This window comes from Pelobates fuscus, chromosome 2, assembly GCF_036172605.1.
Source record: "Pelobates fuscus isolate aPelFus1 chromosome 2, aPelFus1.pri, whole genome shotgun sequence".
Lineage (NCBI taxonomy): Eukaryota > Metazoa > Chordata > Amphibia > Anura > Pelobatidae > Pelobates > Pelobates fuscus.
The window spans coordinates 195,856,139-195,865,505 of NC_086318.1; positions in this window are offsets into that span (position 1 = coordinate 195,856,139).

The following is a 9,367-nucleotide window of genomic DNA, read 5'->3' on the forward strand; positions in this document are numbered from 1 at the left end:
TTGAGACCACTTCTATTTAACATATTTTTAAATGATCTTGAAATAGGCATTGAAAGCCATGTTTTAGTGTTTGCAGATATGAGCAGGATATTACTTTGCTGCACAGGGATTTAGATAGATTGGGGGACTGTGCACTAAAATGGCAGATAAAATTTAATGTAGAGAAATGCAAAGTTATGCACTTTGGGGTCAAGAATGCACAAGCAACTTACACCCTAAATGGTAGTGAATTAGGGGTAACCACACACAAGAAGGATTTGGTAATTGTTATAGACAACAAATTATGCAGCAATATGCAATGTCAATCTGCAGTTGCTAAGGCCAGTAAGGTTTTGTCATGCATAAATAGGGGCATAAATTCTAAGGATGAAAATATAATTTTGCCTCTTTATAAATCGCTGGTAAGACCATACCTTGAATATGCTGTGCAATTTTGGGCACCTGTTCTAAAAAAGGATATCATGACACTAGAAAAAGTGCAAAGACGAGCTACAAAATTAATAAAGGATAAAAGGAGTGGAGCATTTTAGTTACGAAGAAAGGTTAACATTTTTTAAATCTCTTTAGTTTGGAAAAACAGCGCCTCAGAGGGGATATGATAACAATATATAAATAAATTCGGGGCTAGTACAAACTATTATCTGGAAATCTATTCATAAATAGGGCTATACACAGGATATGAGGTCACGCATTTAGGCTGGAAGAAAGGAGATTTAATCTAAGGCAAAGAAAAGTTTTTTTTACTGTAAGAACTATAAGGATATGGAATTCTCTGCCTAAAGATTTAGTTTTATCAGAGTCCATAGAGATGTTTAAACAGCAATTGGATAAATACAGGGATTTCATTTCTAATTAGTGGGGTAATAGCTGCTTGATCCAAGGAGATATCTGACTGCCAGTTTGGGGTCAAGAAATAATTTTTTCCTACCGGGTAGTTTGTTGCAAAATTGGAAGCGCTTCAGACTAGGTGCCTTTTGCCTTCTTCTGGATCAACAGTAAAAACATATGTGAGGAAGACTGAACTTGATGGACGCAAGTCTCTTTTCAGCTATGTAACTATGTAAGTTACAAATCCCTGCTGGCATCATTGAGCTTTTAGCAGACATACAGCACAAATAGCTTTCCCCACCCTACATCATGTGTAAGGATACTCATTACAGGAATCATGACCATTGCTTTGCACTGATGTGTCCAGCACACATTTGACAGTATCTCCCAATTTGTGACATTCTTTTTTTTTTTATTCTTTATTTTTTGTTGTGCAAGCGATACAAACGAGCCTGTTTTGCCACAACAGCAGTCACAAGCGAAATAGATTCTTACAGTGTCAAGCATGGCAATGAGATAATCTGCACAATTTTATATTAGTAATCAGGCATTAATCTGACAAGGCAACAATAATAGATATAGCGACATTAACTGAAATAACATAAGAGTAGGTCTAGAGGGTAAAGCATTGGTTTTCAGGCTTAGAGTGAGTCATTATAGTATGGTATCACATTAGGTAGGCATTAAGGAATGCATAAGGTTATATGGATAGGATGCTTCACAACATGCTAGATATACAAGATAGGCATATATAAGTATTATTGAGTAACATTCGGTCATATTGGCTGACTGTGTAAGTAAGATTAAGGAGTTTTTATATTATATGAGGATTACAAGCTATTAAAAGTTGTTTTTATGGCATACCGAGCTAATCTAGACATGTGTAGTACAGTTCTATTTGCGCTGATTGCATGAAGTGTGCTAGTCATTTAGCTGTATGTCTCTGTAGCGTAGTAAACAGTATTAAACAACAAAATAAACAAACAGATAAACAAACAGAAACGTGAATGCAGCTAGACAATTTGCTTGCGACATGTTATTTGCTGGCATGAACTGTTCTGCTGTGTCGGTTAGACTACATGCTATGTGTGATATGAGTGTGATTATCGCTGGGCATTTAGGTAAACTATATAAAGTATTAACCCAAGTATACGTCAATGGGTCTATACTAGTAAGCTCGGATGTGCATTGCTGAGTCAAACTGATGGCAATACACTAATATTAATCAAATAAATAAGAGACACAGCATTCGCCCAGAGACATGTGTGAGTTATGTGACTATGTAAGTATGCTTTGCTAGGCTGTGTGTGGTGTAGCTTGCTAGCTACAAGAATGCAGGTGCTGTTGGCTTTTTGGGCACCTTGCTTGCTGTATGTGCTCTGTCATAGCATGCCATGGAGCTGTCTAGTTTTATGAATTAAGGCAGATACTAGCGTGGGATTTGTGTGTAAGATTTGAGTGGGTAGTCTGGAACCCTGGTGTGGAAGACATGGGTTTTCAATATGATAAAACGAAACTGAAGCAAAATAATACGGTAAAAAAACTCTTGCCCTCCCCCGCGGTAGCAGTCTGATAATGTGGTGATATAGTCCATGTTGCAGAGGAGAGTCAGTCCTTGACCATGTTTGCTCATCTGATTCCTGCAGAGGGGGCCGCGGCGACATCCATATGTAGCGGCATGTCCTCTGGCCATAATGGACCCTGGCGGGTCGGAGTGTGGAGGAAGCAGGTGGGTATTCCGATTAGGCTAGTAGGGGGTGGCCAACGGCTGCCTCTGCAGGGTGGGCGCCAAGAGTACCTTGCAGTGCTTGTGTGTTGGTATGTTTGCTGTGATGGAGCTCTCTGGTCCCAGGCCCGTGCTGAGGTCCTCTTCACCGAGTTGCTGACCGGGGGCCTTGCATAGTCCAAGTCTCTCTTTGTATGGGGAGGATGGAGCTGGGTCGGGGTCTTGCGTTGCCGTGTGAGTAGGATGCTCTGCTTGCATGGTCGGTTCTGGAGAGCTGATCTCTTGGTAACCCCAGGTCCGGGTAGGCGGTTGTTTCTTGTGGTGGGTGCTGTATTATGTTGTATGCCGCCATGTAAACCGCGGCCATTTCGTGCTTCCCACCGCCAGGTTTTTGCCTCGAGGTCCCGTTTGGGCCTTGCCTCTTTTGCCGCCAACCTTGCCCAGAAAGCATCTAGGATGGCATCAAGTTTCGATTCTAGGCTCTCCTGTGGTGTCTGACCGCAGTTTGTGCTTGTTCGCTGGACTCTGCTGTTGCAGGGGAGTGTGTCCGCCATCTTGCATGTGGGGTTACTCTCTGCTATTTCGGTGCGTGAGCTGCCAGGAGCCATCCGCTCTGCAGTCAGTGGGGTGTGGACCGGGATATCCCCCCCCGGCCCAGAGGGGGGGGAACGGGACAGCCAGGGGACGGGAGATCAGCCGTTTCTCCCGCCCGGAGCCGCCGCTAGGCCGCAGCCACTCATTCAAGTTTTCGACGGGCGGCATCCCGGTTTTCCGGCCCGGAACACTCCAGCCGTCGTCCACGACAGTTAAGTACCCCTTTAGTGCGGGTTGTGAGTGGCAGGAGTCTCTGAAAGACGCTCGGGACAGTTTTTTGGTAGAGCGCTCCAGCAAGTTGCGACCATCCGCCATGCTGGTCAGGCCCCGCCCCCCCAATTTGTGACATTCTTAGTAGACAGAACATCCAACAACATGCACTGCCTCAGTTTCTTGTAGCTTCCTTCTTTCCAATCATCAACAAAACTCCATAAAATGTTCTCAAAGTAAGACAGGAAGTCAACCTTCAATACTACGAGCTCAACAAACATACTAATAAGTTTATAAAATTATGCATTACAAAGTTAACAAGAAGACCATATAAAACCAATGTGTTTCTTGTTCATCCTCTGCCAAGGCATTTTACAATTTAGAAGATGCTGCTGCATTTGATTATCTTTGATTTCATATCTAATGCTTTTAAACACCCAATAAGTAACAAAATCAAACCAAAATCAAGAATTTTATAGGACAAATTCAGCTTTTCATATTCATGCAACTTGAGTCATGCTATATGTGGGAAAATTAATATCTCATATCTAATGTTAATCAACGTTTTGACGACTGCTGATCATCTGGTCAAATCATCTGGTTCTCAATATTTTTGACAGCATTTTGATTATTATGTTATCAGTGAATAAGAACCTTAAACCCTAAGTTAAAAGCTCAAGTTTGTGTCATTACTATCCCATTGAAGAACACAGGTTAAAATATTTGTAGAAGTTAGCACATACAAACACTACAAACACCTCTCCTAGTTTGATAACACGTGCAAGCAACATTGGGTAATGATTCCTTGTTCATTACTTAGAGCAGCTGAATGACAAATAAACAATTTATAGCTACAATATAATATAGAGAATTTATAATATATCAATTACAAATAATAACCTTTATCTAAAAAGACCTGAAATTATTATTTAGATGTACCTTAAACACTCCCACACTGCAACATCCATATAGAATGCAATAGCACCATTTAAAATGATTTATTAAGCTTGACGTGCGGTTAATGAGCAAATCATGAGTTAGTCTTGGTTTTAAGTCTGACTACTGACTTCACTGACATAACTGACAGTCAAAAGCTGCATAAAAATAAAAAAAATTAACACCTCTTCATCAAGCAACTAGATGCCTTCATCTTAGCTTCCAGCCAATCACTGTCCACCTGTCAATCAACAGAGAGAAAGCATACAGATAAGTAGAAAACAAAACAAAACAAGGTTTATATTTATATGCCTTGGATTTGCCTTGTCTAAACTGGATTATGATGTTATTTTCTAATTCTTTAATATAAAATTAAAAGAAAATTGAGCATTTTATGAACAAAAGGTTAACACGGATTATAGATGGTTTTCAATGTTTTATTCCAGTCAAGTGACAAATCTCCCTTAATGTAGTTATTTACTTAGCACTCTTTTTAAGTTTTTGTAAAAGCGTTGAGGTCATCAGAAAATATATGGTTTATGTAAGGGAAAGTTTGTTATTCTCCCTTGATCATTTTGTATAAATGAATGATTGAAATGTTGGTTCGTTATTTGACTGTTCATTGATGCTGATAAAGCACTCTCTACACTTCATGAGTCTGTACGGTATTACACACTGTTCTATGCTATTCTTTACGTGCAGTAGTAGATGTTTAAAAAAATGTAAAATAGCAATGATGGCACACAGAGGTAATGCTATCGTCACACAGTTTTAGTCTGGTTCCAGAAAATCCAGGAAGGAAAGGCTGTGCAATTTTCCTTCCACAAAAAAAAAACCAATCAAGTATACATAGTTTTGTGTTCTCTCAAAATATTAGGCTACATATAGATATATATGAATATAATATTAGGTTAAATCATGACTTTAAACCTTATTAATGGAAGAAGTTAGCACACTAACTAAAATGCTATGAGCATTTCAAAAATGCAAAGAATGCATAGGTGAAATACATAATTTTACTATAATGGGGTTTAAGCACCTTTTTTTGTTGTTCTGTAGGTAGAATCAAAGACTGGATCTTTTTATATGATTTATTTTAGTCAAACACATGGGTTTTGAAAGCTAGCTTTTTTATTATTATGGTTTATAAATATTTATTCTTTTGTGTGCCCTTTCAGCTTTAATCTATTTAAACAAACTGTATATCATTAGGAATACAATCGTATTCCTTACATTATAGTGTCCGACTCACTATTGGGATTCAGGGCACCCATAAATAAAATAACTAAAAAAGCTTTGTGACGGAGCTGTACTCTCACTGAGCACCTTGGCCAGGTCAGCTTCGTCGCTGCTACCAGGGACTCTGGAGTGGTTCAGACCCAGTCACCAAAGCTTGACTGGGGTCTCTGAGGACCTCTTCTGCCATACCAGGCTGCAGTGATTATAACTCATAAGGCCTTCTCTCCTGTAAAGCAGAAATTGTAGTTTTTCCACCACACATTATACGAGCCTGAAACCAGATTGTAGAATGTTCTTTATTGCACACTACATGGTTTTGTACGCAGCAATATTGAGTCTCAATGCAGCGGTTCCTCCATACAATGCAATTGCTCTATTACCTCCAAAATACATGGATGGTCCCATATATTAATCCTATTAACCAGGAAAGTGTACAGGGAAGCAGCACCTTTGTCCTCAAATTCGTACGGTGGTGAGTCAATATGGAAAATATGAAGACAGAATATAGTGTAGTATATTCTACAGGTGATGAGGTAAAATAGGAGAAATGACACTTAAAATTTTCTGGAGTTTATGTTCAGCATCAGATATTTGCACTGGTGAATATGTCACTCAGCTTGGTTCCTTGCAGATGGTAGGTCAAGGGCCAGTTGAGGTGTCGAGCATGGGTGTTTCCGCCCCAAATTGCTGTGTTACAGATATTTACCAATTACCAATAAAATGAAAATAAAAACAGAAATAGTGCTCTTTGTTTTGTTGGTGTTAAAGAAAAATAAAAGGAGGTATAGTCACATAAGGAGTGGAAGGTAAAAAAAGGTCTGGGTAAGGAAAAAAAAAAGGTTTTATTTAAAACAAAAATAATAAAACCAATGGCATAAAAACATGAATATGTTTCACCCAAAGAGTTTTTTTTTCAAAAGCACTTTTGAAACTTTACCAATAACCACACATGGATCTAACAAGCAGTGGGAACCTCACCATTGTACATATTTTCTTATTAATGAGTTAAGGGGGCACTCCAATACCCAAATACAAAATACATCAAAATCACTGCTTAGTAGTGCATGCATTTTATCATGTATTTTTTCATTGGAGTTATATCTAAAACCAGTTTGCAAAACCTGCAGATCTCTATTCTGCGCCTTTGCAAGCCCTCCCCTTCTAATCCAGCCCAAACTTTCTGTGGCTGTCAAACCACAGACTTTACAATGCAGCTCAATTAGAAATTTGCAAGGCAGGTGCTCTCGTCAATTGCTACCTCTTGAGTTCAGTGCAAATAAGCTAACCAAATCAGGAAGACCTGTTGTCTGCTTGAAAAGCCAGGGGGGTGTAACCAGTATAATTTATAAAAGAAAAGTGCACATTTTTATTGAAATCTGCACTATTTCCCAAAGGAGAAATAAGGTAGACTGTTTACACATAAAGTTTTTTTAAGCAAGCTAAAGTGCTTTAGCGGTCTGGAGTGTCCCTTTAAATTAGCTGCCCATATTGAGTCTAAATTCAAACTTCAAATTAGAAGTGTATTACAAACTTAGCCACAAGATGTCGCTAAAGTAGTACTTAAATACATTAAATAAATGAGCAGCCTTTCCTGTGGCCAGGCTGCTTTAGTTACAGTCACCTGCAGTTGTAGTGGTGCCTTCCACTATATGGCTTGGGGTGCTGGGCTCAGAGTGACCTATAGCACTGAAGGAAGGCAGGCACTTTTCCACAGGATGCCTACCTTACTTTAGTGTGCAGGGAGGAGCTGGGGGACCAAGATGCAGGCACGCCTGTCCATGCGGTGACTGCCTAGCAGAGGAGGGAATTGGTGGAGCAAAATGGCAGCACTGCTGTCTGTTGGGGGGATCCAGCAAGGATCTGTGGTGTGTCTAAAATACAGGGCAGGGAAACAACCCAGCAAGGGAGAATCCTTGTGCCCCTCCAGCCACACTCAATTTCTCTTCCCACTCCCAGTAATGGTGGCAGTCATGGCTGTATAATGAGGTTCCTGCCACCAACTTGCCTCTCTTTGCTCTTCCCGGCCAACTCACTCCTACGCTGCCTTACTGTATAGCTTATGAAGGCAGCACCCGATATGTGAAGCAATGCTGCCTTCTTTAGATTCACAAACATGCAGCACATTGAGTCAGAGAGAGCATAAAGAGACAGATTGGTGGCAGAAAACTCATATTACAGCCGTGCCTGCCTCTTTGACAGGGGCTGGGGACCCAAAATTAGTTTTACATGCAGACACTGCCAGTCTGTCCCCTGTGCTAGTGCTGGTCACCAGCAGAGGGAAGGAGCTAAAGCTGTGCTGGGATCCTGGTGGGAAGGATCTGGGGAACTGGTAGGTGAGAGGTGAGAAGCTGGAGCTAGTGCTGGGTTCCAGGGATCCCCTGGACTTTAAGGAAGGGGAAGCATTACTGCTGCCCTACAGTAAAGGGTGGAATAGAGAGGGATACTAGAAGGAGTGTAGAAGGGAGGCCACTCACCATTCGCAGAAGGAGGGCTAGGAATAGGTTTTCCCTCCCTACCCTATCGTTATGGATGTTGGTGTTTTTTTCTTTTCTGAGGTGTTGTTTTGTTTCTGTTTCTTTTTGTCACAGCTAAGGCGGAGTTCTTGGCCAGCACAAGTAATTCATGAGACAAGACTTTGGGGAATCACAGCCTGCTAGGGCTGATGGCGGAATGCAGGCTTTAAGAACTCTGGAAATATACGGTTTTATCTGTCTGTTGGGTAGTCACCCCAACAGCTGACAGGTGGTGATTATAATGCTGGCCGTGTTTAGTTAAAATTAAATAAAGCTGTGGCCATTGCCCTTGTCCAACACTCAGGCATCACGTCATTATTGGGGGGTAACGGGAATGTAATTTGGTCAGCAGTCATGGGTTGGAAGAGCTCGGAGAGAAGGAGATGGACCTTTGCTAGGATTTGGGGTGGAGAGGGCTGGTTAGCTGGGAGGTTAGGAGTTTGAACTGTTCTGTGATCCTGGAGTGCAGGAAGCTGGTGAGCTGGTGAGCTGAGAGTGAAGTAGCTGGAGCTGTGCTGGGGTCCTGAGGGCAAAGAAGCTGGAGAGCTGGGAGGGAAGGAGCTGTGCTGTGATCCTGGGGGTGAAAGAGCTAGTGAACACACACCTCAGGCATCTAACTGCAACAGGGAGAGGTCTGACAACTCCACTTCTTGGTGCAATCTACCAACCAGAGCCCAGGAGGAAGGCTACTAGGCTGTATATTAAGGGCTATTCTGTCCCTACTATTTCCCGCCCTAATTAACTTTATTAGGAAACAATAGGGGCTGCAAGGCAGCCAATGACGATGAAGAAGAGCTCTTCCCATAGAGTTTAATATTTTTTGCAGACAAACCTCACAAATCACAGATCATGGGAAACTCTGCCAACAGATATTACAACACACCTTCTCTTAGAAAATAATCAGTGCTTGAGATCACAGCCTACAAACCCTTGTAAGCTAATAGCCTAATGTGTAATTTCCCCTCTTCCCAGTTGTCACCTCTTTAGAGTTTGCATCTATGTTTACTTTGCTCTGTGAACACTTATCTAGTAGTTGTCAGAGATATGTGGCATGTGTCAGGATGGGCATTCAAGAAGCCACCTAAATCAAGTTCATTGTGTGTTTACAATATCTAGACCTCATTATATTTTTAGTTTGTTGTTTTAGTTTCATTTCACTCCTTATCATTCTAACCCCTACAACCTCTTTTAAGATGTACATTTGTTTTAGATTTATGAATTGTCTTGCTTATTTAGTTATTCTTGTTCTTGGGTTTGTTCTTGTGACCATTCCTTTTTTTTTTTGTAATGAATGTGTTCACAGTGTTTATTAAGACATACA